Source organism: Lepisosteus platostomus, chromosome 17 (assembly GCF_059453375.1).
Source record: "Lepisosteus platostomus isolate fLepPlt1 chromosome 17, fLepPlt1.hap1, whole genome shotgun sequence".
Lineage (NCBI taxonomy): Eukaryota > Metazoa > Chordata > Actinopteri > Semionotiformes > Lepisosteidae > Lepisosteus > Lepisosteus platostomus.
The window spans coordinates 3567804-3585595 of NC_142627.1; positions in this window are offsets into that span (position 1 = coordinate 3567804).

Sequence of the window (17792 nt, forward strand, 5' to 3'; positions counted from 1 at the left end):
TGTTTTTCAGCCCGAAATGAACGCGTTTTTTCAGACAACTGAATCCCTATGTAACTGCAAGGCTCAGAAGAGCCCACACACTCTGCTCTTAACCCCAGTGTGCAGAAAGTGTCAAAACGTGTTTTTCAGCAGAAATAAACATGTTTCTGCAAGTTTGGTCAACCCCATGTAAGTTATGGGGCAGTAAAAGCACTTTTTTCAAAACGTGTTTTTCAGCCCGAAATAAACGCGTTTTTTTCAGACAACTGAATCCCTATGTAACTACAAGGCTCAGAAGAGCCCACACACTCTGCTCTTAACCCCAGTGTGCAGAAAGTGTCAAAACGTGTTTTTCAGCAGAAATAAACATGTTTCTGCAAGTTTGGTCAACCCCATGTAAGTTATGGGGCAGTTACAGTACACTTTTCAAAACGTGTTTTTCAGCCCGAAATAAACGCGTTTTTTCAGACAACTGAATCCCTATGTAACTGCAAAGCTCAGAAGAGCCCAGACACTCAGCTCTTAACCCCAGTGTGCAGAAAGTGTCAAAACATGTTTTTCAGCAGAAATAAACATGTTTCTGCAAGTTTGGTCAACCCCATGTAAGTTATGGGGCAGTTACAGTACACTTTTCAAAACGTGTTTTTCAGCCCGAAATAAACGCGTTTTTTCAGACAACTGAATCCCTATGTAACTGCAAAGCTCAGAAGAGCCCAGACACTCAGCTCTTAACCCCAGTGTGCAGAAAGTGTCAAAACATGTTTTTCAGCAGAAATAAACATGTTTCTGCAAGTTTGGTCAACCCCATGTAAGTTATGGGGCAGTAAAAGCACTTTTTTCAAAACGTGTTTTTCAGCCCGAAATAAACGCGTTTTTTCAGACAACTGAATCCCTATGTAACTACAAGGCTCAGAAGAGCCCACACACTCTGCTCTTAACCCCAGTGTGCAGAAAGTGTCAAAACGTGTTTTTCAGCAGAAATAAACATGTTTCTGCAAGTTTGGTCAACCCCATGTAAGTTATGGGGCAGTTACAGTACACTTTTCAAAACGTGTTTTTCAGCCCGAAATAAACGCGTTTTTTCAGACAACTGAATCCCTATGTAACTGCAAAGCTCAGAAGAGCCCAGACACTCAGCTCTTAACCCCAGTGTGCAGAAAGTGTCAAAACATGTTTTTCAGCAGAAATAAACATGTTTCTGCAAGTTTGGTCAACCCCATGTAAGTTATGGGGCAGTTATAGTACACTTTTCAAAACGTGTTTTTCAGCCCGAAATGAACGCGTTTTTTCAGACAACTGAATCCCTATGTAACTGCAAGGCTCAGAAGAGCCCACACACTCTGCTCTTAACCCCAGTGTGCAGAAAGTGTCAAAACATGTTTTTCAGCAGAAATAACCATGTTTCTGCAAGTTTGGTCAACCCCATGTAAGTTATGGGGCAGTAACAGCACTTTTTTCAAAACGTGTTTTTCAGCCCGAAATAAACACGTTTTTTCAGCCAACTGAATCCCTATGTAACTGCAAAGCTCAGAAGAGCCCACATACTCTGCTCTTAACCCCAGTGTGCAGAAAGTGTCAAAACATGTTTTTCAGCAGAAATAAACATGTTTCTGCAAGTTTGGTCAACCCAATGTAAGTTATGGGGCAGTAACAGCACTTTTTTCAAAACGTGTTTTTCAGCCCGAAATAAACGCGTTTTTTCAGCCAACTGAATCCCTATGTAACTGCAAAGCTCAGAAGAGCCCACACACTCAGCTCTTAACCCCAGTGTGCAGAAAGTGTAAAAACATGTTTTTCAGCAGAAATAAACATGTTTCTGCAAGTTTGGTCAACCCCATGTAAGTTATGGGGCAGTTACAGTACACTTTTCAAAACGTGTTTTTCAGCCCGAAATAAACGCGTTTTTTCAGACAACTGAATCCCTATGTAACTGCAAGGCTCAGAAGAGCCCACACACTCTGCTCTTAACCCCAGTGTGCAGAAAGTGTCAAAACATGTTTTTCAGCAGAAATAAACATGTTTCTGCAAGTTTGGTCAACCCCATGTAAGTTATAGGGCAGTAACAGCACTTTTTTCAAAACGTGTTTTTCAGCCCGAAATAAACGCGTTTTTTCAGCCAACTGAATCCCTATGTAACTGCAAAGCTCAGAAGAGCCCACACACTCAGCTCTTAACCCCAGTGTGCAGAAAGTGTAAAAACATGTTTTTCAGCAGAAATAAACATGTTTCTGCAAGTTTGGTCAACCCCATGTAAGTTATGGGGCAGTTACAGTACACTTTTCAAAACGTGTTTTTCAGCCCGAAATAAACGCGTTTTTTCAGACAACTGAATCCCTATGTAACTGCAAAGCTCAGAAGAGCCCACACACTCAGCTCTTAACCCCAGTGTGCAGAAAGTGTCAAAACATGTTTTTCAGCAGAAATAAACATGTTTCTGCAAGTTTGGTCAACCCCATGTAAGTTATGGGGCAGTTACAGTACTCTTTTCAAAACGTGTTTTTCAGCCCGAAATAAACGCGTTTTTTCAGACAACTGAATCCCTATGTAACTGCAAGGCTCAGAAGAGCCCACACACTCTGCTCTTAACCCCAGTGTGCAGAAAGTGTCAAAACATGTTTTTCAGCAGAAATAAACATGTTTCTGCAAGTTTGGTCAACCCCATGTAAGTTATGGGGCAGTAACAGCACTTTTATCAAAACGTGTTTTTCAGCCCGAAATAAACGCGTTTTTTCAGACAACTGAATCCCTATGTAACTGCAAAGCTCAGAAGAGCCCACAAACTCAGCTCTTAACCCCAGTGTGCAGAAAGTGTCAAAACATGTTTTTCAGCAGAAATAAACATGTTTCTGCAAGTTTGGTCAACCCCATGTAAGTTATGGGGCAGTTACAGTACACTTTTCAAAACGTGTTTTTCAGCCCGAAATAAACGCGTTTTTTCAGACAACTGAATCCCTATGTAACTGCAAGGCTCAGAAGAGCCCACACACTCTGCTCTTAACCCCAGTGTGCAGAAAGTGTCAAAACATGTTTTTCAGCAGAAATAAACATGTTTCTGCAAGTTTGGTCAACCCCATGTAAGTTATGGGGCAGTAACAGCACTTTTTTCAAAACGTGTTTTTCAGCCCGAAATAAACGCGTTTTTTTAGCCAACTGAATCCCTATGTAACTGCAAGGCTCAGAAGAGCCCACACACTCAGCTCTTAACCCCAGTGTGCAGAAAGTGTCAAAACATGTTTTTCAGCAGAAATAAACATGTTTCTGCAAGTTTGGTCAACCCCATGTAAGTTATGGGGCAGTTACAGTACACTTTTCAAAACGTGTTTTTCAGCCCGAAATAAACGCGTTTTTTCAGACAACTGAATCCCTATGTAACTGCAAAGCTCAGAAGAGCCCACACACTCAGCTCTTAACCCCAGTGTGCAGAAAGTGTCAAAACATGTTTTTCAGCAGAAATAAACATGTTTCTGCAAGTTTGGTCAACCCCATGTAAGTTATGGGGCAGTAAAAGCACTTTTTTCAAAACGTGTTTTTCAGCCCGAAATAAACGCGTTTTTTCAGACAACTGAATCCCTATGTAACTACAAGGCTCAGAAGAGCCCACACACTCTGCTCTTAACCCCAGTGTGCAGAAAGTGTCAAAACGTGTTTTTCAGCAGAAATAAACATGTTTCTGCAAGTTTGGTCAACCCCATGTAAGTTATGGGGCAGTTACAGTACACTTTTCAAAACGTGTTTTTCAGCCCGAAATAAACGCGTTTTTTCAGACAACTGAATCCCTATGTAACTGCAAAGCTCAGAAGAGCCCACACACTCAGCTCTTAACCCCAGTGTGCAGAAAGTGTCAAAACATGTTTTTCAGCAGAAATAAACATGTTTCTGCAAGTTTGGTCAACCCCATGTAAGTTATGGGGCAGTTACAGTACTCTTTTCAAAACGTGTTTTTCAGCCCGAAATAAACGCGTTTTTTCAGACAACTGAATCCCTATGTAACTGCAAGGCTCAGAAGAGCCCACACACTCTGCTCTTAACCCCAGTGTGCAGAAAGTGTCAAAACATGTTTTTCAGCAGAAATAAACATGTTTCTGCAAGTTTGGTCAACCCCATGTAAGTTATGGGGCAGTAAAAGCACTTTTTTCAAAACGTGTTTTTCAGCCCGAAATAAACGCGTTTTTTCAGACAACTGAATCCCTATGTAACTACAAGGCTCAGAAGAGCCCACACACTCTGCTCTTAACCCCAGTGTGCAGAAAGTGTCAAAACGTGTTTTTCAGCAGAAATAAACATGTTTCTGCAAGTTTGGTCAACCCCATGTAAGTTATGGGGCAGTTACAGTACACTTTTCAAAACGTGTTTTTCAGCCCGAAATAAACGCGTTTTTTCAGACAACTGAATCCCTATGTAACTGCAAAGCTCAGAAGAGCCCAGACACTCAGCTCTTAACCCCAGTGTGCAGAAAGTGTCAAAACATGTTTTTCAGCAGAAATAAACATGTTTCTGCAAGTTTGGTCAACCCCATGTAAGTTATGGGGCAGTTATAGTACACTTTTCAAAACGTGTTTTTCAGCCCGAAATGAACGCGTTTTTTCAGACAACTGAATCCCTATGTAACTGCAAGGCTCAGAAGAGCCCACACACTCTGCTCTTAACCCCAGTGTGCAGAAAGTGTCAAAACGTGTTTTTCAGCAGAAATAAACATGTTTCTGCAAGTTTGGTCAACCCCATGTAAGTTATGGGGCAGTAAAAGCACTTTTTTCAAAACGTGTTTTTCAGCCCGAAATAAACGCGTTTTTTTCAGACAACTGAATCCCTATGTAACTACAAGGCTCAGAAGAGCCCACACACTCTGCTCTTAACCCCAGTGTGCAGAAAGTGTCAAAACGTGTTTTTCAGCAGAAATAAACATGTTTCTGCAAGTTTGGTCAACCCCATGTAAGTTATGGGGCAGTTACAGTACACTTTTCAAAACGTGTTTTTCAGCCCGAAATAAACGCGTTTTTTCAGACAACTGAATCCCTATGTAACTGCAAAGCTCAGAAGAGCCCAGACACTCAGCTCTTAACCCCAGTGTGCAGAAAGTGTCAAAACATGTTTTTCAGCAGAAATAAACATGTTTCTGCAAGTTTGGTCAACCCCATGTAAGTTATGGGGCAGTTATAGTACACTTTTCAAAACGTGTTTTTCAGCCCGAAATAAACGCGTTTTTTCAGACAACTGAATCCCTATGTAACTGCAAGGCTCAGAAGAGCCCACACACTCTGCTCTTAACCCCAGTGTGCAGAAAGTGTCAAAACATGTTTTTCAGCAGAAATAAACATGTTTCTGCAAGTTTGGTCAACCCCATGTAAGTTATGGGGCAGTAACAGCACTTTTTTCAAAACGTGTTTTTCAGCCCGAAATAAACGCGTTTTTTCAGCCAACTGAATCCCTATGTAACTGCAAAGCTCAGAAGAGCCCACACACTCAGCTCTTAACCCCAGTGTGCAGAAAGTGTAAAAACATGTTTTTCAGCAGAAATAAACATGTTTCTGCAAGTTTGGTCAACCCCATGTAAGTTATGGGGCAGTTACAGTACTCTTTTCAAAACGTGTTTTTCAGCCCGAAAAAAACGCGTTTTTTCAGACAACTGAATCCCTATGTAACTGCAAAGCTCAGAAGAGCCCACACACTCTGCTCTTAACCCCAGTGTGCAGAAAGTGTCAAAACGTGTTTTTCAGCAGAAATAAACATGTTTCTGCAAGTTTGGTCAACCCCATGTAAGTTATGGGGCAGTTACAGTACACTTTTCAAAACGTGTTTTTCAGCCCGAAATAAACGCGTTTTTTCAGACAACTGAATCCCTATGTAACTGCAAGGCTCAGAAGAGCCCACACACTCTGCTCTTAACCCCAGTGTGCAGAAAGTGTCAAAACATGTTTTTCAGCAGAAATAAACATGTTTCTGCAAGTTTGGTCAACCCCATGTAAGTTATGGGGCAGTAACAGCACTTTTTTCAAAACGTGTTTTTCAGCCCGAAATAAACGCGTTTTTTTAGCCAACTGAATCCCTATGTAACTGCAAGGCTCAGAAGAGCCCACACACTCAGCTCTTAACCCCAGTGTGCAGAAAGTGTCAAAACATGTTTTTCAGCAGAAATAAACATGTTTCTGCAAGTTTGGTCAACCCCATGTAAGTTATGGGGCAGTTACAGTACACTTTTCAAAACGTGTTTTTCAGCCCGAAATAAACGCGTTTTTTCAGACAACTGAATCCCTATGTAACTGCAAAGCTCAGAAGAGCCCACACACTCAGCTCTTAACCCCAGTGTGCAGAAAGTGTCAAAACATGTTTTTCAGCAGAAATAAACATGTTTCTGCAAGTTTGGTCAACCCCATGTAAGTTATGGGGCAGTAAAAGCACTTTTTTCAAAACGTGTTTTTCAGCCCGAAATAAACGCGTTTTTTCAGACAACTGAATCCCTATGTAACTACAAGGCTCAGAAGAGCCCACACACTCTGCTCTTAACCCCAGTGTGCAGAAAGTGTCAAAACGTGTTTTTCAGCAGAAATAAACATGTTTCTGCAAGTTTGGTCAACCCCATGTAAGTTATGGGGCAGTTACAGTACACTTTTCAAAACGTGTTTTTCAGCCCGAAATAAACGCGTTTTTTCAGACAACTGAATCCCTATGTAACTGCAAAGCTCAGAAGAGCCCACACACTCAGCTCTTAACCCCAGTGTGCAGAAAGTGTCAAAACATGTTTTTCAGCAGAAATAAACATGTTTCTGCAAGTTTGGTCAACCCCATGTAAGTTATGGGGCAGTTACAGTACTCTTTTCAAAACGTGTTTTTCAGCCCGAAATAAACGCGTTTTTTCAGACAACTGAATCCCTATGTAACTGCAAGGCTCAGAAGAGCCCACACACTCTGCTCTTAACCCCAGTGTGCAGAAAGTGTCAAAACATGTTTTTCAGCAGAAATAAACATGTTTCTGCAAGTTTGGTCAACCCCATGTAAGTTATGGGGCAGTAAAAGCACTTTTTTCAAAACGTGTTTTTCAGCCCGAAATAAACGCGTTTTTTCAGACAACTGAATCCCTATGTAACTACAAGGCTCAGAAGAGCCCACACACTCTGCTCTTAACCCCAGTGTGCAGAAAGTGTCAAAACGTGTTTTTCAGCAGAAATAAACATGTTTCTGCAAGTTTGGTCAACCCCATGTAAGTTATGGGGCAGTTACAGTACACTTTTCAAAACGTGTTTTTCAGCCCGAAATAAACGCGTTTTTTCAGACAACTGAATCCCTATGTAACTGCAAAGCTCAGAAGAGCCCAGACACTCAGCTCTTAACCCCAGTGTGCAGAAAGTGTCAAAACATGTTTTTCAGCAGAAATAAACATGTTTCTGCAAGTTTGGTCAACCCCATGTAAGTTATGGGGCAGTTATAGTACACTTTTCAAAACGTGTTTTTCAGCCCGAAATGAACGCGTTTTTTCAGACAACTGAATCCCTATGTAACTGCAAGGCTCAGAAGAGCCCACACACTCTGCTCTTAACCCCAGTGTGCAGAAAGTGTCAAAACGTGTTTTTCAGCAGAAATAAACATGTTTCTGCAAGTTTGGTCAACCCCATGTAAGTTATGGGGCAGTAAAAGCACTTTTTTCAAAACGTGTTTTTCAGCCCGAAATAAACGCGTTTTTTTCAGACAACTGAATCCCTATGTAACTACAAGGCTCAGAAGAGCCCACACACTCTGCTCTTAACCCCAGTGTGCAGAAAGTGTCAAAACGTGTTTTTCAGCAGAAATAAACATGTTTCTGCAAGTTTGGTCAACCCCATGTAAGTTATGGGGCAGTTACAGTACACTTTTCAAAACGTGTTTTTCAGCCCGAAATAAACGCGTTTTTTCAGACAACTGAATCCCTATGTAACTGCAAAGCTCAGAAGAGCCCAGACACTCAGCTCTTAACCCCAGTGTGCAGAAAGTGTCAAAACATGTTTTTCAGCAGAAATAAACATGTTTCTGCAAGTTTGGTCAACCCCATGTAAGTTATGGGGCAGTTATAGTACACTTTTCAAAACGTGTTTTTCAGCCCGAAATAAACGCGTTTTTTCAGACAACTGAATCCCTATGTAACTGCAAGGCTCAGAAGAGCCCACACACTCTGCTCTTAACCCCAGTGTGCAGAAAGTGTCAAAACATGTTTTTCAGCAGAAATAAACATGTTTCTGCAAGTTTGGTCAACCCCATGTAAGTTATGGGGCAGTAACAGCACTTTTTTCAAAACGTGTTTTTCAGCCCGAAATAAACGCGTTTTTTCAGCCAACTGAATCCCTATGTAACTGCAAAGCTCAGAAGAGCCCACACACTCAGCTCTTAACCCCAGTGTGCAGAAAGTGTAAAAACATGTTTTTCAGCAGAAATAAACATGTTTCTGCAAGTTTGGTCAACCCCGTGTAAGTTATGGGGCAGTTACAGTACTCTTTTCAAAACGTGTTTTTCAGCCCGAAAAAAACGCGTTTTTTCAGACAACTGAATCCCTATGTAACTGCAAAGCTCAGAAGAGCCCACACACTCTGCTCTTAACCCCAGTGTGCAGAAAGTGTCAAAACGTGTTTTTCAGCAGAAATAAACATGTTTCTGCAAGTTTGGTCAACCCCATGTAAGTTATGGGGTAGTTACAGTACACTTTTCAAAACGTGTTTTTCAGCCCGAAATAAACGCGTTTTTTCAGACAACTGAATCCCTATGTAACTGCAAAGCTCAGAAGAGCCCAAACACTCAGCTCTTAACCCCCGTGTGCAGAAAGTGTCAAAACATGTTTTTTAGCAGAAATAAACATGTTTCTGCAAGTTTGGTCAACCCCATGTAAGTTATGGGGCAGTTATAGTACACTTTTCAAAACGTGTTTTTCAGCCCGAAATAAACGCGTTTTTTCAGACAACTGAATCCCTATGTAACTACAAGGCTCAGAAGAGCCCACACACTCTGCTCTTAACCCCAGTGTGCAGAAAGTGTCAAAACGTGTTTTTCAGCAGAAATAAACATGTTTCTGCAAGTTTGGTCAACCCCATGTAAGTTATGGGGCAGTTACAGTACACTTTTCAAAACGTGTTTTTCAGCCCGAAATAAACGCTTTTTTTCAGACAACTGAATCCCTATGTAACTGCAAAGCTCAGAAGAGCCCACACACTCAGCTCTTAACCCCAGTGTGCAGAAAGTGTCAAAACATGTTTTTCAGCAGAAATAAACATGTTTCTGCAAGTTTGGTCAACCCCATGTAAGTTATGGGGCAGTTATAGTACACTTTTCAAAACGTGTTTTTCAGCCCGAAATAAACGCGTTTTTTCAGACAACTGAATCCCTATGTAACTCCAAGGCTCAGAAGAGCCCACACACTCTGCTCTTAACCCCAGTGTGCAGAAAGTGTCAAAACATGTTTTTCAGCAGAAATAAACATGTTTCTGCAAGTTTGGTCAACCCCATGTAAGTTATGGGGCAGTAACAGCACTTTTTTCAAAACGTGTTTTTCAGCCCGAAATAAACGCGTTTTTTCAGCCAACTGAATCCCTATGTAACTGCAAAGCTCAGAAGAGCCCACACACTCAGCTCTTAACCCCAGTGTGCAGAAAGTGTAAAAACATGTTTTTCAGCAGAAATAAACATGTTTCTGCAAGTTTGGTCAACCCCATGTAAGTTATGGGGCAGTTACAGTACACTTTTCAAAACGTGTTTTTCAGCCCGAAATAAACGCGTTTTTTCAGACAACTGAATCCCTATGTAACTGCAAAGCTCAGAAGAGCCCACACACTCAGCTCTTAACCCCAGTGTGCAGAAAGTGTAAAAACATGTTTTTCAGCAGAAATAAACATGTTTCTGCAAGTTTGGTCAACCCCATGTAAGTTATGGGGCAGTTACAGTACTCTTTTCAAAACGTGTTTTTCAGCCCGAAATAAACGCGTTTTTTCAGACAACTGAATCCCTATGTAACTACAAGGCTCAGAAGAGCCCACACACTCTGCTCTTAACCCCAGTGTGCAGAAAGTGTCAAAACGTGTTTTTCAGCAGAAATAAACATGTTTCTGCAAGTTTGGTCAACCCCATGTAAGTTATGGGGCAGTAAAAGCACTTTTTTCAAAACGTGTTTTTCAGCCCGAAATAAACGCGTTTTTTTCAGACAACTGAATCCCTATGTAACTACAAGGCTCAGAAGAGCCCACACACTCTGCTCTTAACCCCAGTGTGCAGAAAGTGTCAAAACGTGTTTTTCAGCAGAAATAAACATGTTTCTGCAAGTTTGGTCAACCCCATGTAAGTTATGGGGCAGTTACAGTACACTTTTCAAAACGTGTTTTTCAGCCCGAAATAAACGCGTTTTTTCAGACAACTGAATCCCTATGTAACTGCAAAGCTCAGAAGAGCCCAGACACTCAGCTCTTAACCCCAGTGTGCAGAAAGTGTCAAAACATGTTTTTCAGCAGAAATAAACATGTTTCTGCAAGTTTGGTCAACCCCATGTAAGTTATGGGGCAGTAACAGCACTTTTTTCAAAACGTGTTTTTCAGCCCGAAATAAACGCGTTTTTTCAGCCAACTGAATCCCTATGTAACTGCAAAGCTCAGAAGAGCCCACACACTCAGCTCTTAACCCCAGTGTGCAGAAAGTGTAAAAACATGTTTTTCAGCAGAAATAAACATGTTTCTGCAAGTTTGGTCAACCCCATGTAAGTTATGGGGCAGTTACAGTACTCTTTTCAAAACGTGTTTTTCAGCCCGAAATAAACGCGTTTTTTCAGACAACTGAATCCCTATGTAACTGCAAAGCTCAGAAGAGCCCACACACTCTGCTCTTAACCCCAGTGTGCAGAAAGTGTCAAAACGTGTTTTTCAGCAGAAATAAACATGTTTCTGCAAGTTTGGTCAACCCCATGTAAGTTATGGGGTAGTTACAGTACACTTTTCAAAACGTGTTTTTCAGCCCGAAATAAACGCTTTTTTTCAGACAACTGAATCCCTATGTAACTGCAAAGCTCAGAAGAGCCCACACACTCAGCTCTTAACCCCAGTGTGCAGAAAGTGTCAAAACATGTTTTTCAGCAGAAATAAACATGTTTCTGCAAGTTTGGTCAACCCCATGTAAGTTATGGGGCAGTTATAGTACACTTTTCAAAACGTGTTTTTCAGCCCGAAATAAACGCGTTTTTTCAGACAACTGAATCCCTATGTAACTGCAAGGCTCAGAAGAGCCCACACACTCTGCTCTTAACCCCAGTGTGCAGAAAGTGTCAAAACATGTTTTTCAGCAGAAATAAACATGTTTCTGCAAGTTTGGTCAACCCCATGTAAGTTATGGGGCAGTAACAGCACTTTTTTCAAAACGTGTTTTTCAGCCCGAAATAAACGCGTTTTTTCAGCCAACTGAATCCCTATGTAACTGCAAAGCTCAGAAGAGCCCACACACTCAGCTCTTAACCCCAGTGTGCAGAAAGTGTAAAAACATGTTTTTCAGCAGAAATAAACATGTTTCTGCAAGTTTGGTCAACCCCATGTAAGTTATGGGGCAGTTACAGTACACTTTTCAAAACGTGTTTTTCAGCCCGAAATAAACGCGTTTTTTCAGACAACTGAATCCCTATGTAACTGCAAAGCTCAGAAGAGCCCACACACTCAGCTCTTAACCCCAGTGTGCAGAAAGTGTAAAAACATGTTTTTCAGCAGAAATAAACATGTTTCTGCAAGTTTGGTCAACCCCATGTAATTTATGGGGCAGTTACAGTACTCTTTTCAAAACGTGTTTTTCAGCCCGAAATAAACGCGTTTTTTCAGACAACTGAATCCCTATGTAACTGCAAGGCTCAGAAGAGCCCACACACTCTGCTCTTAACCCCAGTGTGCAGAAAGTGTCAAAACATGTTTTTCAGCAGAAATAAACATGTTTCTGCAAGTTTGGTCAACCCCATGTAAGTTATGGGGCAGTTACAGTACACTTTTCAAAACGTGTTTTTCAGCCCGAAATAAACGCGTTTTTTCAGACAACTGAATCCCTATGTAACTGCAAAGCTCAGAAGAGCCCAGACACTCAGCTCTTAACCCCAGTGTGCAGAAAGTGTCAAAACATGTTTTTCAGCAGAAATAAACATGTTTCTGCAAGTTTGGTCAACCCCATGTAAGTTATGGGGCAGTTATAGTACACTTTTCAAAACGTGTTTTTCAGCCCGAAATAAACGCGTTTTTTCAGACAACTGAATCCCTATGTAACTGCAAGGCTCAGAAGAGCCCACACACTCTGCTCTTAACCCCAGTGTGCAGAAAGTGTCAAAACATGTTTTTCAGCAGAAATAAACATGTTTCTGCAAGTTTGGTCAACCCCATGTAAGTTATGGGGCAGTAACAGCACTTTTTTCAAAACGTGTTTTTCAGCCCGAAATAAACGCGTTTTTTCAGCCAACTGAATCCCTATGTAACTGCAAAGCTCAGAAGAGCCCACACACTCAGCTCTTAACCCCAGTGTGCAGAAAGTGTAAAAACATGTTTTTCAGCAGAAATAAACATGTTTCTGCAAGTTTGGTCAACCCCATGTAAGTTATGGGGCAGTTACAGTACACTTTTCAAAACGTGTTTTTCAGCCCGAAATAAACGCGTTTTTTCAGACAACTGAATCCCTATGTAACTGCAAAGCTCAGAAGAGCCCACACACTCAGCTCTTAACCCCAGTGTGCAGAAAGTGTCAAAACATGTTTTTCAGCAGAAATAAACATGTTTCTGCAAGTTTGGTCAACCCCATCTAAGTTATGGGGCAGTTACAGTACTCTTTTCAAAACGTGTTTTTCAGCCCGAAATAAACGCGTTTTTTCAGACAACTGAATCCCTATGTAACTGCAAGGCTCAGAAGAGCCCACACACTCTGCTCTTAACCCCAGTGTGCAGAAAGTGTCAAAACATGTTTTTCAGCAGAAATAAACATGTTTCTGCAAGTTTGGTCAACCCCATGTAAGTTATGGGGCAGTAAAAGCACTTTTTTCAAAACGTGTTTTTCAGCCCGAAATAAACGCGTTTTTTCAGCCAACTGAATCCCTATGTAACTGCAAGGCTCAGTAGAGCCCACACACTCTGCTCTTAACCCCAGTGTGCAGAAAGTGTCAAAACGTGTTTTTCAGCAGAAATAAACATGTTTCTGCAAGTTTGGTCAACCCCATGTAAGTTATGGGGCAGTTACAGTACACTTTTCAAAACGTGTTTTTCAGCCCGAAATAAACGCGTTTTTTCAGACAACTGAATCCCTATGTAACTGCAAAGCTCAGAAGAGCCCACACACTCAGCTCTTAACCCCAGTGTGCAGAAAGTGTAAAAACATGTTTTTCAGCAGAAATAAACATGTTTCTGCAAGTTTGGTCAACCCCATGTAAGTTATGGGGCAGTTACAGTACACTTTTCAAAACGTGTTTTTCAGCCCGAAATAAACGCGTTTTTTCAGACAACTGAATCCCTATGTAACTGCAAAGCTCAGAAGAGCCCACACACTCAGCTCTAAACCCCAGTGTGCAGAAAGTGTAAAAACATGTTTTTCAGCAGAAATAAACATGTTTCTGCAAGTTTGGTCAACCCCATGTAAGTTATGGGGCAGTTACAGTACACTTTTCAAACCGTGTTTTTCAGCCCGAAATAAACGCGTTTTTTCAGACAACTGAATCCCTATGTAACTGCAAAGCTCAGAAGAGCCCACACACTCTGCTCTTAACCCCAGTGTGCAGAAAGTGTCAAAACGTGTTTTTCAGCAGAAATAAACATGTTTCTGCAAGTTTGGTCAACCCCATGTAAGTTATGGGGTAGTTACAGTACACTTTTCAAAACGTGTTTTTCAGCCCGAAATAAACGCGTTTTTTCAGACAACTGAATCCCTATGTAACTGCAAAGCTCAGAAGAGCCCAAACACTCAGCTCTTAACCCCCGTGTGCAGAAAGTGTCAAAACATGTTTTTTAGCAGAAATAAACATGTTTCTGCAAGTTTGGTCAACCCCATGTAAGTTATGGGGCAGTTATAGTACACTTTTCAAAACGTGTTTTTCAGCCCGAAATAAACGCGTTTTTTCAGACAACTGAATCCCTATGTAACTACAAGGCTCAGAAGAGCCCACACACTCTGCTCTTAACCCCAGTGTGCAGAAAGTGTCAAAACGTGTTTTTCAGCAGAAATAAACATGTTTCTGCAAGTTTGGTCAACCCCATGTAAGTTATGGGGCAGTTACAGTACACTTTTCAAAACGTGTTTTTCAGCCCGAAATAAACGCTTTTTTTCAGACAACTGAATCCCTATGTAACTGCAAAGCTCAGAAGAGCCCACACACTCAGCTCTTAACCCCAGTGTGCAGAAAGTGTCAAAACATGTTTTTCAGCAGAAATAAACATGTTTCTGCAAGTTTGGTCAACCCCATGTAAGTTATGGGGCAGTTATAGTACACTTTTCAAAATGTGTTTTTCAGCCCGAAATAAACGCGTTTTTTCAGACAACTGAATCCCTATGTAACTGCAAGGCTCAGAAGAGCCCACACACTCTGCTCTTAACCCCAGTGTGCAGAAAGTGTCAAAACATGTTTTTCAGCAGAAATAAACATGTTTCTGCAAGTTTGGTCAACCCCATGTAAGTTATGGGGCAGTAACAGCACTTTTTTCAAAACGTGTTTTTCAGCCCGAAATAAACGCGTTTTTTCAGCCAACTGAATCCCTATGTAACTGCAAAGCTCAGAAGAGCCCACACACTCAGCTCTTAACCCCAGTGTGCAGAAAGTGTAAAAACATGTTTTTCAGCAGAAATAAACATGTTTCTGCAAGTTTGGTCAACCCCATGTAAGTTATGGGGCAGTTACAGTACACTTTTCAAAACGTGTTTTTCAGCCCGAAATAAACGCGTTTTTTCAGACAACTGAATCCCTATGTAACTGCAAAGCTCAGAAGAGCCCACACACTCAGCTCTTAACCCCAGTGTGCAGAAAGTGTAAAAACATGTTTTTCAGCAGAAATAAACATGTTTCTGCAAGTTTGGTCAACCCCATGTAAGTTATGGGGCAGTTACAGTACTCTTTTCAAAACGTGTTTTTCAGCCCGAAATAAACGCGTTTTTTCAGACAACTGAATCCCTATGTAACTACAAGGCTCAGAAGAGCCCACACACTCTGCTCTTAACCCCAGTGTGCAGAAAGTGTCAAAACGTGTTTTTCAGCAGAAATAAACATGTTTCTGCAAGTTTGGTCAACCCCATGTAAGTTATGGGGCAGTAAAAGCACTTTTTTCAAAACGTGTTTTTCAGCCCGAAATAAACGCGTTTTTTTCAGACAACTGAATCCCTATGTAACTACAAGGCTCAGAAGAGCCCACACACTCTGCTCTTAACCCCAGTGTGCAGAAAGTGTCAAAACGTGTTTTTCAGCAGAAATAAACATGTTTCTGCAAGTTTGGTCAACCCCATGTAAGTTATGGGGCAGTAACAGCACTTTTTTCAAAACGTGTTTTTCAGCCCGAAATAAACGCGTTTTTTCAGACAACTGAATCCTTATGTAACTGCAAAGCTCAGAAGAGCCCACACACTCAGCTCTTAACCCCAGTGTGCAGAAAGTGTAAAAACATGTTTTTCAGCAGAAATAAACATGTTTCTGCAAGTTTGGTCAACCCCATGTAAGTTATGGGGCAGTTACAGTACACTTTTCAAAACGTGTTTTTCAGCCCGAAATAAACGCGTTTTTTCAGACAACTGAATCCCTATGTAACTGCAAGGCTCAGAAGAGCCCACACACTCTGCTCTTAACCCCAGTGTATAGAAAGTGTCAAAACATGTTTTTCAGCAGAAATAAACATGTTTCTGCAAGTTTGGTCAACCCCATGTAAGTTATGGGGCAGTAACAGCACTTTTTTCAAAACGTGTTTTTCAGCCCGAAATAAACGCGTTTTTTCAGCCAACTGAATCCCTATGTAACTGCAAAGTTCAGAAGAGCCCACACACTCAGCTCTTAACCCCAGTGTGCAGAAAGTGTAAAAACATGTTTTTCAGCAGAAATAAACGTTTCTGCAAGTTTGGTCAACCCCATGTAAGTTATGGGGCAGTTACAGTACACTTTTCAAAACGTGTTTTTCAGCCCGAAATAAACGCGTTTTTTCAGACAACTGAATCCCTATGTAACTGCAAAGCTCAGAAGAGCCCACACACTCAGCTCTTAACCCCAGTGTGCAGAAAGTGTCAAAACATGTTTTTCAGCAGAAATAAACATGTTTCTGCAAGTTTGGTCAACCCCATGTAAGTTATGGGGCAGTTACAGTACTCTTTTCAAAACGTGTTTTTCAGCCCGAAATAAACGCGTTTTTTCAGACAACTGAATCCCTATGTAACTGCAAGGCTCAGAAGAGCCCACACACTCTGCTCTTAACCCCAGTGTGCAGAAAGTGTCAAAACATGTTTTTCAGCAGAAATAAACATGTTTCTGCAAGTTTGGTCAACCCCATGTAAGTTATGGGGCAGTAAAAGCACTTTTTTCAAAACGTGTTTTTCAGCCCGAAATAAAGGCGTTTTTTCAGCCAACTGAATCCCTATGTAACTGCAAGGCTCAGAAGAGCCCACACACTCTGCTCTTAACCCCAGTGTGCAGAAAGTGTCAAAACGTGTTTTTCAGCAGAAATAAACATGTTTCTGCAAGTTTGGTCAACCCCATGTAAGTTATGGGGTAGTTACAGTACACTTTTCAAAACGTGTTTTTCAGCCCGAAATAAACGCGTTTTTTCAGACAACTGAATCCCTATGTAACTGCAAAGCTCAGAAGAGCCCAAACACTCAGCTCTTAACCCCCGAGTGCAGAAAGTGTCAAAACATGTTTTTTAGCAGAAATAAACATGTTTCTGCAAGTTTGGTCAACCCCATGTAAGTTATGGGGCAGTTATAGTACACTTTTCAAAACGTGTTTTTCAGCCCGAAATAAACGCGTTTTTTCAGACAACTGAATCCCTATGTAACTACAAGGCTCAGAAGAGCCCACACACTCTGCTCTTAACCCCAGTGTGCAGAAAGTGTCAAAACGTGTTTTTCAGCAGAAATAAACATGTTTCTGCAAGTTTGGTCAACCCCATGTAAGTTATGGGGCAGTTACAGTACACTTTTCAAAACGTGTTTTTCAGCCCGAAATAAACGCGTTTTTTCAGACAACTGAATCCCTATGTAACTGCAAAGCTCAGAAGAGCCCACACACTCAGCTCTTAACCCCAGTGTGCAGAAAGTGTCAAAACATGTTTTTCAGCAGAAATAAACATGTTTCTGCAAGTTTGGTCAACCCCATGTAAGTTATGGGGCAGTTATAGTACACTTTTCAAAACGTGTTTTTCAGCCCGAAATAAACGCGTTTTTTCAGACAACTGAATCCCTATGTAACTGCAAGGCTCAGAAGAGCCCACACACTCTGCTCTTAACCCCAGTGTGCAGAAAGTGTCAAAACATGTTTTTCAGCAGAAATAAACATGTTTCTGCAAGTTTGGTCAACCCCATGTAAGTTATGGGGCAGTAACAGCACTTTTTTCAAAACGTGTTTTTCAGCCCGAAATAAACGCGTTTTTTCAGCCAACTGAATCCCTATGTAACTGCAAAGCTCAGAAGAGCCCACACACTCAGCTCTTAACCCCAGTGTGCAGAAAGTGTAAAAACATGTTTTTCAGCAGAAATAAACATGTTTCTGCAAGTTTGGTCAACCCCATGTAAGTTATGGGGCAGTTACAGTACACTTTTCAAAACGTGTTTTTCAGCCCGAAATAAACGCGTTTTTTCAGACAACTGAATCCCTATGTAACTGCAAAGCTCAGAAGAGC